General features: G+C 49.8%; 1 pseudogene; it reads right to left on the reverse strand.

Annotated features, from left to right (window-relative positions):
• Positions 1 to 13: 13 nt before the first annotated feature.
• LOC111520570 lies at positions 14 to 2,216 on the reverse strand (annotated as a pseudogene).
• Between the last annotated feature and the right edge of the window lie 12,526 nt (positions 2,217 to 14,742).

Here is a 14,742-nt window from a genome sequence, read left to right on the forward strand (position 1 = left end):
TGGGCTTAGCTTCCAGGCCAAGCCTGTGCCTGGAGGTGAAAAAGCAGGAGTTGCAACCGTGGGAAGACGTGGAGGGGGCAGCCTTGGCCCTTCTCCTCCCTGCACGTACAGTCGACTGTAGACTGGGGCAGAAGCCAGCACCAAGGGCGACCGAGGAAGCGGGTCCTGTCTTTATCGTTAGGCAAGAGAGACCCAGGGGTATCCACTCCCTTCTCCAGCCCTCTCAGGTACCTGCCCCGACCCAGGCATCTATCCTCATCCTTGTCACCACTCATCAATGAAATAGCCACCAGCGTCTGTGACCCAGTGTGCCCCAGTGCTGACATGGGCCATCTCTGGGACTGGGCGTGTAAAGGAAACCACCTTGAGGTGCCTCGTCTGGGAGTGGAGGTGCATGTACACAAAGAATCACAAAGTGAACATTAGGTGGAAAGACGGTTTAATGCGATCTTTCAGTCCTGTCCCTGCAGTGACAGCATGGAGCTCTTGTAGCTCTCCAGGCGGGTGAGACCCAGCCTCCAGGAATCAGGAAGCTGATGAATATGAGTGAGAGCCCCACGGCCTGCTCCTGATGGAGGAAAGTACCCACGAGCCCACTAAGCTGGTAGGGGAGTCAGGCCTGGGCCAATAAGGGAGGTTGCCTGCCTGCCCTCTGTCCCTCAGGTCCCACAGTTTGGGATTTGGGAGACAGACTGCCCCGGCCCCCTCCCCTAGCCATGTGATCGCCATCTGCCTTCAAACTTGGGTGTAGTTGTGAGCAGTGAGGAACCACTGTCACCAACACGTCTGGCAGCCCCTGGCCCTCATCCGGGACCTCAGAGACCAGGAGCCTTGGGTTTCCAGCTCTGGAGCGGGCCGCCTGTTGCAGCCCCATCGGTCTGGCCAAGAGCCTGTCTGGCTGCGTGTGCCTTCTAGCAAGGCCACAGACGTTCCTGGTTACCTGTGGCTGTGCATGTCAGAGTGTGTACAGAACAGCAGAAACAACCAACATTTTAAGTCGCAGGCAAACAAGTACAGGGCCCTTTCTCTCAACGGCAGTCCCGTTCAGAGGGCTGGGAAGAGGGCAGATGCCCCATGTTGTGTGTGTGCAGAAGGAGACCCCATCTGGAGCCCTGTGTTCTCCAGTGGCCAGGTTCGGAGGCACCAGCCACATTTCACCCTCAATTTCCTCCCGAATCAGCCTGGGCCCGGTCCTCCCACCATTTCCTGAAGCTGAATCAGATGCCAGGTTGGAGACCAGTTCTTACTTTTGACTTTAGCCCCAGAGGTTTAAGAGCAAATCTGGCCTAGAATGAGGACCTTAGTCTAGGTTCAGGTCTTAGCTGTATGACCTTGGGCAAATGACTTTCTTGACCTTGGTTTATTTCTGCTAAAAACAGAGACATTCGTACTCCAGGAGGGGAAATGGTTAACTTAGGTTTTAGTTTTCACCTGTGCTCTCATCTGACCCTCAAAGCAGCCCTCCTCTTCCTGTGTAAGGGGATGAAGTTAATGGATCCACCAAGCCTCCAAGCTCAGCCTAGCACCCATCTCTGGCCAGGTGAGCAGAGCCTCAGAACTGGGAGTCCCCTCCCCACTGTTGACTCTGCTGCCCATTTGGAAGCCTGGTCTGCAGGTGATGGCTGCAAAGACCCCTTTCCTGGCGTTCAGACACTATCATAGTCATGGCTGAGGCCCAGGGCTATGGTCACCTCTCCCTTTTTCCACCCTGGACTTCTGTGTCACCCCAAAACCCAGGAATGGGCTGAATTCTCAAGACTGCTTGCTGCTACCTTGGAGGTGACTTAACGCGGGAGAGGTGGCTGTTTTGGCCAGCTTGGAGAGATGTGGGCCTTCGGAACTGTCCAATGCCTCAGCGGGGCTTGGAGCAGCCTGAGGGCAGCGGGCAGCCTCAGAATGGTTCTGGGGTCAAGGTCCTTCCTGAGTCCCAGCTGGGTTTCCCTGGCGTGTCCTCCTCTCGGCATATCCTCGGCTTGCTTGGGTGTTGGGGCTTTTTATAGCTGAAGGGGGAGCTGCAGCTGTCCCCTCCTGTCACAAGGCTTGGCAGAAAGGACGCCTGCTTGGAACAGGGGAGAACCAGCCTCAGACCAGCAGCCCCAGCCTGGCACTCCCTGATGTGACTTGAAGTAAAGCAGTCGCAGTGTGGGGAGCTGTGACCCCTCTGGAAAGGGCTTTCATTTCTTTGTGAAAAATGTGAAAAATGTTTGGGAGGCTGAGGCAGGTGGATCACGAGGTCAGGAGATCGAGACTATCCTGGCTAACACAGTGAAACCCCGTCTCTACTAAAAGTACAAAACTTTAGCCGGGCGTGGTGGCAGGTGCCCGTGGTCCCAGCTACTCGGGAGGCTGAGGCAAGAAAATGGCGTGAACCCGGAAGGTGGAGCTTGCAGTGAGCCGAGATCACGCCACTGCACTCCAGCCTGGGCTACAAAGGGAGACTCTGTCTCAAAAAAAAAAAATTTTTTTTAATTAAAAAAAAAGAAAAATGTGAAAAATGACCTCCACAAAGGAGCAGGGCCAGGAAATCATATTTGAGAATGCAAGCGGGGGCCAGGTGTGGTGGCTCATGCCTGTAATCCCAGCACTTTGGGAGGCCAAGGTGGGCACATCACAAGGTCAGAAGATTGAGACCATCCTGGCTAACATGGTGAAACCCCATCCCTACTAAAAATACAAAAAATTAGCCGGGCACAGTGGCTCACGCCTGTAGTTCCAGAAGCTTGGGAGGCTGAGGCCGGAGAATCACTTGAACCTGAGAGGCAAAGGTTGCAGTGAGCTGAGATCACGCCACTGCACTCCAGCCTGGGCGACAGAGCGAGACTCCGTCTCAAAAAAAAAAACAAAAAAAACAAAAAAGAAGAGAATGCTAGGGGGGAAAAGTGACATACTTTTGAAGTAAGCCCTAAATATCTGAGGTGCCAGCCATGCAGTACTATGTAGAGCTATTTTCAGAGTCTCAAATTTTGGGATTCCTGGGTGAGCTGCTGAACATTCTTGCGTGATGCGTTACCACAGACTGACCCAGAGTTGGGAGCTCAGCTGCACTCAGGTCACCTCATGATGTCTGAGGAGGCAGCCTGTGTTCCTCTGAGAATGCCAGGCTACCTGGTGGGAAGGAGTTCAGCAGTTTCTGAGTGCTGGCTTGGGCAGGGGGTTCTGTCCGACCCCAGGTTCCTTCCCTTGGGGCCCACAGGTAGGTCAAGGCACCCAGGGACAGATGTGCTGGGTTAGTTGGGCTCTGGCCCAGTCTCCCAGCCTCTTCTGCAGATAATGAGTGGTTCATTCCTTCCCACAGCAAACACTTACTAATAAAATTGTTTTCCTGCTCTCTGGGAGACAGTTTCACCCACACCTTCCCTCAGTGCAAACTCCCACCCCCACCCCCGGGAGAGCCTGTGCGCACTGCCCCAGGCAGCCTGTGCCCTGTGCCCCCGAGGCCTCCCTTCCACCACATGCAAAGGACAGTTCTCTGGCATCTTCTCCAGACTTTTTCTCTTTGGTTGCTGGTCTCTGAGCTCCTGGTTTTTTTCACCTCGTCCAGGCCTTGCCTGACCTCATGGCCGCAGACCCCTCTCGGTCTTTCCACCCACCTTCTCCAGACCTCATTTGGCCCTGGTCCAGATGGCCTGACAGCCCAGCTGTTCCTTGTCAGTCACAATCGCTGGGATCTGTTGGCCATTAGCCTTTACACCCACCTCATGGTCAAGTTCCCAAAGCCCTGTGGTGCCCCCTGCAACCTTCTGCAGCCCCTCTCAGCTGCTCAGGCCAAATGTCTCAGTGTGAGCCTCCATTTCCCTCAGGCACTCACGTGCACATCGAGCCCGCTGACTCCCCACCCTCCCTAAGTCCAGCCTCAAATATGTCCTCCACACAGCAGCCCAGACAATCTTCTAGAACAATCCAGTCTTGTTGCTGCCGCTGCTCAGTATCCTCCAACAGGCTTCACTCACCACCAAGGCCTGAGTGCTCTGACCATCGCCTGCCTTGCTGGTCCTGCTCCTACCCCTCATCTGATCTCCCTGCACCCCAACAAGGCTCCTACCTCATCCCAGACATGAGCTGATCACAGCCGAGAGAGACACAATCCTGAATGCTGAAATCCCAAAAAATCAAAATTCTGAAAATATAATTCTGGAAAAAATTTTAAAATTCTTTAAAGGATATTTATGTACTTTTCTTTTCTTTTCTTTTTTTTGAGACGGAGTTTCGCTCTTGTTGCCCAGGCTGGAATACAACGGCACCATCTCGGCTCACTGCAACTTCTGCCTCCTGGGTTCAAACAATTCTTCTGCCTCAGCCCTCTGAGTAGCTGGGATTACAGGCGTGCACCACCACACCCGGCTACTTTTGTATTTTTAGTAGAGACGGGGTTTCTCCATGTTGGTTAGGCTGGTCTCAAACTCCCGAATTCAGGTTATCTGCCAGCCTCAGCCTCCCAAAGTGCTGGGATTACAGGCACGAGCCACCATGCCTGGCCATTTTTTTACATTATTAAAGGGAATTTATTTGAGAAACATAAAAACATGACAGAACACATCATAGGCCACTTTACACGATAAAATAGACAATAATAACATCCATGTTTGTGTAAGTGTAAACAGTCATATCAACGACAGTTATGCGCAGATGAACTGTATTTGTTGAGGCCGAGCGCAGTGGCTCACGCCTGTAATCCCAGCACTTCCGGAGGCCGAGGCGGGCGAATCACGAGGTCGGGAGATCGAGACCATCCTGGCGAACACGTTGAAACCCCGTCTCTACTAAAAATACAAAAAAATTAACCAGGAGTGGTGGCGGCACCTGTAATCCCAGCTACTCAGGAGACTGAGGCAGGAGAATGGTGTGAACCCGGGAGGCGGAGGCTGCAGTGAGTCGAGATGGCGCCACTGCACTCCAGCCCGGGTGACAGAGCGAGACTCTGTCTCAAAAAAAAAAAAAAAAAAAAAAAAAAAATATGTTGACAGAGGAAATGCGTAAACTGCGTGAACACATATCACTTAGGTGGGAATTGCGTGCGCCCAGCTTCATAACTGCAGTCTTCCGAAAAGCCAGGATGAACAACCTACGTCTTCTGACGGGCTCAATTAAGAATCGCAACAGATCACCACCACATATGCAGTTGCCAAAAACAACGAGGTCCAGAGAAATTTTTCACAAATGCAGATGTACAAAAAGGACATCTCTTCATTTATTGAGGAAATTTCCCATTTTTATGTACACACACAGTCAACATTGTGGTAATGCACTTTTGCGGAGTCAGTTTTGCAAAAAATGCCTAAAACAAATTAGAACACTGCATGAGTCACTAAAACAATTTACATTTTCAGTATTGAAAGGATGCAAGGATAAAATCAGCACCATGAAATGTAAAAAAAATGCTGACAATTTATGATGATGAAAAAAAGCAAAAAAAAAAAAAACTATACAGAAAATTCACTTTGAAAAGGCCATATGTTGAATTTTCTACATAAGCCATATTGCAGGAGTAGATTATGGGCAACTATGCAGAGCTATTCTGTAAGAGCTGGCAAGCTTCCATGACCCCATTAACTATAGTCTGAAGTCTTGCATCACAATGAATAGCTGCTTTTTTTTGCTTTTTTTTTTCTTTTAGGACATGGCTTTCCTTGGAGAATACATTCAAAGTCATTTTCTAGGTGGCACTGCTTTTTAAAAATTTCTGTGATTCCTGTGATTGTGATTTTTGGAATTTTAAATATTAGAGATTTTACACTTCAGGGATTTTGATCTTTCAGGATTTCAAGACTCAGGAGTGTGTCTTTCAGGATTATAATCCAAACACATCCCAGACACAGCGCACTCCCACCCTTCACTGGTGCCTTTGTCTGGACAGCCTTTCCCTCATGGTTTTACTCGTTTCTTTAGATCATTTAGGCTTTGCTCAAATGACATCTCCTCAGATACATCTTGTTTACTGTCTGCTTTTGAAGCTGGAATATAAGTCCCATGAGGGCAGAGATTCTGTTGTGTTCACCACTGAATCTTTAGAGCCTGGAGCAGTGTCTGGTTTAGCAGATTTTTCAGTCAATGTTGCATGGATGGATGGACAGATGGGCATATGGATATATGGATGGGTGGATGGATGAATGGATGGGTGGATGGGTGAGTGGATGGATGATGGATGCATGGATGGATGGATGAATGCACAGATAGTTAAGTGGGCAGATGGATGAGTGTATGGATAGGTAGATGGATGAATGGATGGGTGGATGCGTGAATGGATGGGTGGATGGGTGAGTGGATGGACAAACAGATGAGTGAGTGGATGGATGATGAATGCATGGAAGGATGGATACATGGATGGATGGATGGATGAATGGACAGATGGGTGGACAGATGGATGAGTGTATGGATAGGTGGGTGGATGCATGGATGGGTGGATGGGTGAGTGGATGGACGGACAGATGAGTGAGCGGATGGATAATGGATGCATGGATGGATGGATGTACAGATAGTTAGGTGGGCTGATGGATGAGTGTATGGATAGGTGGATGGATAGATGCATGGAGGATGGATGGATGGATGGATGGACGGATGGGCGGGTGGGTGGGAGGAGTGGATGGGTGGATGGATGCAGGAATGAGTGGATGGATGTGTGGATGGATGGATGGATAGATAAGTGGATAAGTGGATGGATAGATGCATGGATGAGTGGATGGATAGATGGACACATGGGTGGGTGAGTGGATGGATGAGTGAATGGGTGGATGAGTGGATGGGTGGATGGATGGATGAGTGGGTGGATGAGTGGACAGATGGGTGGGTGGGTGAATGGATTATTGGAGGGGTTGTTATAAGGATGGATGAAGTTTCCATTATATGCTGGGAACTGGGCTGGATTTGGAGGATACAAAGCCGAGTCAGACATGAGAGACAACTGTGGGGATTACACTTCTCCATCAGAATGACCCACAGTATTGTCATTGACCATGATAAAGGCCACAGCTGAGTCCAAGCCCAGGAGCCAGTAGAAGTAGTAGGACATCTGACCCCACCAAGGCCCCCAGATTTGTCCATGGTCATTGTCTGTACCTCCAGGCTTGGCTGTGGTCATCACCCTCACTATAGACAATCACACCCCTATCCATTTGTTTTGAAATGGTAAATTGGTGATAAGAGCAAATTTCACTAGGAGCATGATTTTACTTTTGTTCTTCCCCAGAAACCACATTTGTCCTAAATGTGAAACTACTTTCTAGGCTTTCCCCCCGACCTTCCAGGTCCCTGGCCAGTCTTCATCTGACTTGGTTTCTCAAGCAGGAGCCAAGTCCTGTGAGGCCAGAGGAAGGAAGGTGTCCTGAATGTTATCTTCAGCAGTGCTGGGCTCCCGATACCAGCCTCAGGCCGTGGGGGGCTCTGCCCCTCCTCTGTAATAATCCCTTCCGCCTGAACCTTTAATTATAGCTTTGGGGTCCAGTTCTGGAGAAGGCTGTGGACCTGAGTGCTTGTTCAAAGGATCACTCTCCCAGCCTGTGGTGCTTTGTCTTTTACAGATAAGAACTAGCTGCACCACCACCCAGGCTTGCCCCTGAGGGAGGCCTCCATCTCTGCCCTTTTTGGGCTTAATTGGAGTGGGGGGTGCAGGTGGTGTGTGTGGGTGGGCAGTGGAGAGGCCCACTGTGCTGCAGGACATTAGGCTTCCAAAGAAGCCCCCAGCCAGCCCAGCCTTGGGTGGGTGATGCCCCGATGAAGGCCGAGAGGAGGGAGCTGGCAGGGGTGGGAGCAGTGATGCCAGGAGGAGACATTGCCCTCCAGGAGAGAGAGATTTTGCAGCACTCCCTCAAGCCCAGATGGCCACGCCGGCCACGACCTTCAACCTCTTCCCATCTGCCCCCTCACCGGTCTTCCGACCTTTCTGACCTTTCCAAGCACAAACCTGTCCTCACTTCACACTCACACAGCTTCTACTTGTGGGGCCCCACCTGCAGCAGTGAGCTTTGGTCTTCATCCTAGCCTCGTTTTTAGTCCCCGGTTTGAACCACTTGTTCAAACCAAACCCTGTGGTTAAAGAACCTGAGGCCTCCACCCACAGCAAGGCTGCCCGAAATGGCCTCTCCTGTCATCACCCTGAGGCCTAGACCCTCTTCCCCCCACCCCCAGGTCTGCCCTTTAATAGAAGGAAAATGATGTGACCCAGAGAGAAAGAGAAGGTGGCCAAGTGGGGATGCAGGATGGATGGACATTAAGGCCCCATGTAACAGCTGGGAAACTGAGACTTGGAGAGCATTCAGAGTTCCAGGCCCAGGGTCTTCCAGACCCATCCTGGCCCATCCCAGCCCATCCCGGCCCCTCCCGGCCCATCCCGGCCCATCCTGGCTCATCCTGGCCTATCCTGGACAGGGCAGCATCAGAAGGTGTGCTCAAGGCCGTGGATGGACAAAAGTAGTCCTGTTACCTGAATCTTCACCCTCACCGTCTTCAGCCACTCAGCACATACCTGTCAAGCTTGCCCTGGACATACCCCTAATGCCCCTGGAAGGTGGGAGGAAGACCAACCACCATGCACACCCTCTCTCACAAAGCTGCAAGGCCACCTCAGCCTGTAGGACCACCTGGAAGGTCTAGTGGACACCTGTGGGCACATGGCACCACCCTGTGTCCAGACTTGGAAACACAGAAGCTGCTGGAGGAGGCACAGACAGGGGCACAGCCCTCTTCCATGGAGCTCTTCAAATCAGAGACCCAGAAACAGCACACATGCATGAAAACATTTATAGGCTCCTTTTTTATTGCATTAGAAATCTATTTCTTCACGTAAAATAGTGGTTCGTAAAGTGTGGTTCCTGGACCAGCAGCATCAGCGTCACCTGCCTTGTTGGAAATGAATCGGAAAGTGGGGTGGTCCTAGCAATCTGTTACAACAACCCCCCAGGTGGTTCTGATACACAGCCAAGTTTGAGAACCAGCCAGGCATGGTGGTTCCCACCTGTAATCTCAGCACTTTGGGAGGCCAAAGTGGGCGGATCACCTGAGGTCAGAAGTTCGAGACCGTCCTGGACAACATGATGAAACCCCGTCTCTACTAAAAGTACAAAAATTTGCTGGGCATGGTGGTGCATGCCAGTAGTCCTAGCTACTCGGGAGGTTGAGGCTCATGCCGGTAATCCCAGCACTTTGGGAGGCCGAAGTGGGTGGATCATCTGAGGTCAGGAGTTCAAGAGAAACCTGGCCAACATGGTGAAACCTCATCTCTACTTTTTAGTTTTTTATACAAAAATTAGCCAGGCTTGGTTGCGCATGCCTCTAATCTCAGCTACTCGGGAGGCTGAGGCAAGAGAATCACTTGAACCCAGGAGGCAGAGGTTTCAGTGAACTGAAATCGTACCACTGCAATCCAGCCTGGGCAATAAGAGCAAAAAATAAAAATAAAAAAATGAAATAAAATAAAAAGAGAAGAAAAGAAAGAAGCAACCTAAGCATAGAAGAAATTTTCTTAGTCTTATCTTTAATAAACAAACAGGGCTGGGTGCAGTGGCTCATGCCTGTAATTCTAGCACTTTGGGAGGCTGAGGCAGTCAGATCACCTGAGGTCAGGAGTTTGAGACCAGCCTGACCAACATGGAGAAACTCAGTCTCTGCTAAAAATAGAAAACTAGCCGGGCCTGGTGGTGCATGCCTGTAATCCCAGCTACTTGGGAGGCTGAGGCAGGAGAATTGCTTGAACCCAGGAGGCAGAGGTTGCAGTGAGCCAAGATCGCACCATTGCACTCCAGCCTGGGCAACAAAAGTCAAACTCCATCTCAAAAACATAAAAATAATAAAAGTAAATTAATAAAGTCTGGAGCAAACATCACAGTAAAAGCTGAAATATTGAAAGCCTTTCATCTTAGAATGAGAACGAAGCAACAACGTCTACTGTCACCAATTCAAGGCAACATTGCACTGGAGATGCAAGCCAGTGCAATAAGGCAAGAAAAAGAAATGAAAGTTGTAAGGATTAGAAAGAAGAAGAAAATGAAACTATAATTATTTTAAAATAACATAGTTGAGGGTGTCAAGAATCTAGTATAATCTATAGATAAGCTGTTAGAATTAATAAAGTATTTGACAGGGCCACCGATCGTAATGCCAATATGCCAAAATTGGTTGTAATTCCATGTACCATCAATAAAAAATTAGACAATGAAACAAAAAAAAAGATTTTTTTGTTTGTTTGTTCTTGAGATGGAGTCTTGCCCTGTCACCCAGGCTGGAGGGCAGTGGCATAATCTCAACTCACCGCAACCTCCACCTCCCAAGTTCAAGCTATTCTCCTGCCTCAGCCTCCAGAGTAGCTGGGATTACATGCATGTGCCATCAAACCTGGCTAATTTTTGTATTTTCAGTAGAGACAAGGTCTTGCCATATTGGCCAGGCTGGTCTTGAACTCCTGACCTCATGATCCACCTGCTTTGGCCTCCCAAAGTGCTGGGATTACAGGCATGAGCCACTGGGCCTGGCCCAAAAAAATGATATTTTTAAAAGCATAAAAAATATCAAATGTAAGATGGGCATAATATTTACATAGAAAACTGTAAAACATTTTTCAATGCCTTAAATAATTGGTAATTATATTATATTCATGAATTTTAAAATACATTACTTTGACAATTTTTATTCTCCTAGAATGGAACTATAAGTTCAGTAAAATTCCAACCAAAATGCCAACAGGTTTTTCCATTAGTGGGAATTCAAAGGCTAATTCTATGATGAAAGCAGAAATACGAAGGACAACAATAACTAAGACAGCCATGAACATGAATTAGAATCAAGTTGGGGAACTGACATCCCAGACTTATTATCAAGCTATGGTAATAAGCATAGATGGTGTGGTAATGGCACAAGTAGATGAGTGTCACAGAATGTCTGTGTAATTGCTCCAAAATTGGTCTGTGGAACCACACTAAATGATTCACAGAGATTCTTTGCAGAAAGAACAGTGACTTTCATGGAGGGAAAGGTCATTTTCACATTTTATTTCATACATTTTTATACTATTAGATTTTCTTAAAATTAATATAATCAGTCATTGCTTATAAAATTTAAAATAATGCCAGTGGGGGAAGCCCTCAGGCCTTTCCATTGCCTGTTTGAAAGTTACTGGGCTCACTCATTTGGAAAACATCAGCTGCTCCCACTGGGTGCCAGGCCCTGTTCTAGGTGCTTGGGAAGTGTCAGTGAGTAAAACAGACAAATCCCTAGCCCACATGGAGGGGCTAGGAGAGAGGAGGAGGGGGAGGGGCTAGGAGAGAGGAGGGGGGAGGAGCAAGGAGGGAGGGAGGGGGGGAGGGAGGAGGGGGAGGAGCAAGGAGGGGGCAGGAGCGAGGAGGAGGAGCGAGGAGGGAGGGAAGAGCAAGGGGGAGAAGCGAGGAGGAGGGGGAGGGGGGAGAAGCGAGGAGGGAGGGAGGAGCAAGGGGGAGGAGCGAGGAGGAGGGGGAGGAGCGAGGAGGGGGGAGGAGCGAGGAGGAGGGGGAAGGAACTGAACTGGGCATCATGGTGGCAGCCCGAGGGCGGAATGAACTTCAGAGAAGTTTGAGAGCAGAAGGTGCTTTGCCGCTGTTAGACCCTGAAATTCCGCGGACCCCTGGACAGTTTTGGGAGCCGGGAGGGTGAGAAGAGTGGATCAAGCATCGCCGGGTGGACCCTGGAGAGATGGGGCAGTGAATGGGTGTGAGGGACTGTGGGATCCTCTCGGGGCCGCCGGGGAGTCATTGTTTGCCCTGAGGAGAATCACCGCAGCGGGGACAAGGCTCGGGGAAAACACTTCCTTTTGCGAGGGCGCTGCAGAGCCTCACTTGCTGGAGCTCGCACTGTGCAGTTCACGTTGTGTGCCCTCACCTGAGCTTCTGATGAGGACGCTGGAGGGCTTGGCCCTTTGAAGTCCTCACCTGTCCCTCCTCGGGCTGGGGGTGAAGGCTAGGAGGGGCTGCATGACTCCTGCCCTGGGGTGGTCCCGGCCATCCCAGCTCCCTGGTAAACAGGCCTTGGGAGTTACCTGCAAACCTTGTTCCTGGCTCTAGTTCCCCACCTCCATCCCTCCTCTTGCCTCAGCCCCTTTCTCATCTCACACGCCACATCTGATCCACCCTTTTTATGCATATGCAGAATGTGGCTCCCTCCCTGGTTCCCTTCCCCTCGGGAGAGCCTGACGTCTCCCTCCCCTCACACCCTCCCCAGCTCCACAGCAGCCCAGGGAGCCTGGTCGCTCCTCGGCCCTCCTGGCTCTCCCAGTCACCCAGGCCTCCTGTGTCCTGACTCGGCCAGCTCCTGCCAGACCATGGCCCTACCCTGCACCTGACTGTATCCCCACGGCCAACCTGCCCGCTCGTGTCTTCTCTCCTTTCTCTGCTCTGCTCTGTCCTTCACACTGTCTTGTTTTTTGTTTTTGTTTTTGAGACAGAGTCTCGCTGTCACCCCAGCTGGAGTGCAGTGGCGTGATCTCTGCTCATTGCAATCTCTGCCTCCCAGTTCAGACAATTTCCTTGCCTCAGCCTCCCGAGTAGCTGGGATTACAGGCGCCTGCCACCACACCTGGCTAATTTTTGTATTTTTAGTAGAAACAGGGTTTCACCATGTCGGCCAGGCTGGTCTCTAAGTCCTGACCTCCAGTGATCGACCCACCTCAGCCTCCCAAACTGCTGGGATCACAGATGTGAGCCACTATGCTCTGCCCTTGGCACTGTTTAATCCATGTGTTGTTTATTTATCCTATTTATTTTCTGTCTCCCAACAAAGGCGCAGCTCCTTCTGGGCAGGGCATTTTGTTCATGCCCTCAGGTGCCGCCTACCGCCCTAGAGCAGGAAATAGTGATCAGCGCCAGCTGTGAGGAGCATGGTATTGCAGCCAACACAGGAGCCACTGACCACAGGGCAGGCACTATTTACAAATTGTGGTAAAGGATCACACATAACAGAACTCTTTGTTTTAATCATTTTTAAGTGTACGGTTCAATGACGTTAGTTACATTCACAATATTGTGTAACCATCACCACTATTTCCAAAATCCTTGACAGAAACTCCCTCTCCATTAAACAGCAACTCTGCATTCCTCCGTCCCCCCAGCTTCTGGTCTACTTTCTGTCTCTACGGATTTGCCTGTTCTAATTATTTCACAGAAGCGGATTCATACAGTGCCTGTCCTTCTGTGTCAGGTTCATTTCACTTAGTGTGATGTGCTCAAGGTTCATCCATGTGTGGGGACCTCATTCCTGAATCGTATTTCTCTGTACGGACAGACTGCGTTTTGTTCGTCCGTTCACCTTGTAGGAACACTCAGGTTGCTTCCACACTTTGACGATTATAAACAATGTGTCATTTGAGTTCCTGTTTTCAATTCTTCCGCGTCTTTTGATTAAAAAACAGGTAAAAAACGGAACACTTTCAACACAGTTGCATCATTTTACTGTCCCACCAGCAACGTGGGAGGGCTTCCCATCACTTGTTTTTTTCATGTTTGTTTTGTTTAGTTGTGTAATCATTGCCATCCTAGTGGAGGTAAGATGGTATCTCACTGTTAGGGCATCTTTTCACATGCTTGTCAGTCATTCTCATCTTTTTTTTTTTTTTTTTAGAAATGTCTATTCAAGTCCTTTGCTCATTTTGAAATTGGGCTGTTTGGTTTTTGGTTGTTGATTTGAAGGAGTCCTTTTTATATTCCGTATATGAATCCTTACCTGATATATGACTCGCAAATATTTTTTCCCATTCTGTGGTGATCTCTTTAGCCCCTTGATAGTGTCCTTTGATGCACAAAAGATTTTAATTTGATGAGGTACAATTTATCTTTATTTTCTTGTTATTGCCCGTGCTTTTGGTGTTATATCTAAGAATCCAAGGTTGGCCGGGTGCGGTGGCTCACACCTGTAATCCCAGCACTTTGGGAGGCCAAGGTGGGTGGATCACTTGAGGTCAGGAGTTTGGGACCAGCCTGGCCAACATAGTAAAACCCTGTCTCTATTAAAAATACAAAAATTAGCCAGGAGTGGTGGCACACGCCTGTAGTCTCTGCTACTAGGGAGGTTGAGGCAGGAGAATCATTTGAACCCAGGAGGCGGAAGTTGCAGTGAGCCAGGATCACACCATTGCAATGGAGCCTAGGTAATGGAGCAAACTCCGTCTCCAAACAAAAATCATCATCATCATCATCATCATCATCCAAGGTCATGAAGATTTCCCTACATTTTTTCCTAAGTGTTTTATAGTTTTAGTTCTTAAATGTAGGCCTTTGGTCCATTTCCAGTTGCTTTATGTGTAGGAGGAAGCCTGGCTCCACCCAGGCCCGGCTCTAAGTGTTTTAATATCACCTCCTTTGAGCTCACAACCACCTTAGGGAGCAGGAACCGTCCATCCACAGACAGAGAAACTCACCTAGAGTGTGTCCAGGATCACAGAGTGACCAGTGAGTGGCAGAGCCAGGAGCTGGACCAGCCGCCGACTCAACAGGGTGCACGGGACCCCAGACCCCCAGGCCTCACCGCCTCTGGAGACCAATGCAGGAGAGAGTGAACTTGGGGAGTACCTTAGGCAGGTGGTCAGAGGCCTCGGGAGAGGAGACATTTGAGCAGAGAAGGGAGGTGGTGTGGCAGTCATGTGAACCTGCTGTGGGTGTGTGCACCAGAGCTGTGCTGGTGAGAGAGGAGGAACTACCCAGGAAGGCACACTGAGCGAGGGAAAGCCAGCTGCCTTTCCCAGCAGGCAGCAGTGTGACCCTTGGGGCAGGGGCTGGGGCACCTGTAGCACAG

The sequence above is a fragment of the Piliocolobus tephrosceles genome, chromosome 13 (assembly GCF_002776525.5).
Source record: "Piliocolobus tephrosceles isolate RC106 chromosome 13, ASM277652v3, whole genome shotgun sequence".
In the NCBI taxonomy this organism is placed as follows: domain Eukaryota; kingdom Metazoa; phylum Chordata; class Mammalia; order Primates; family Cercopithecidae; genus Piliocolobus; species Piliocolobus tephrosceles.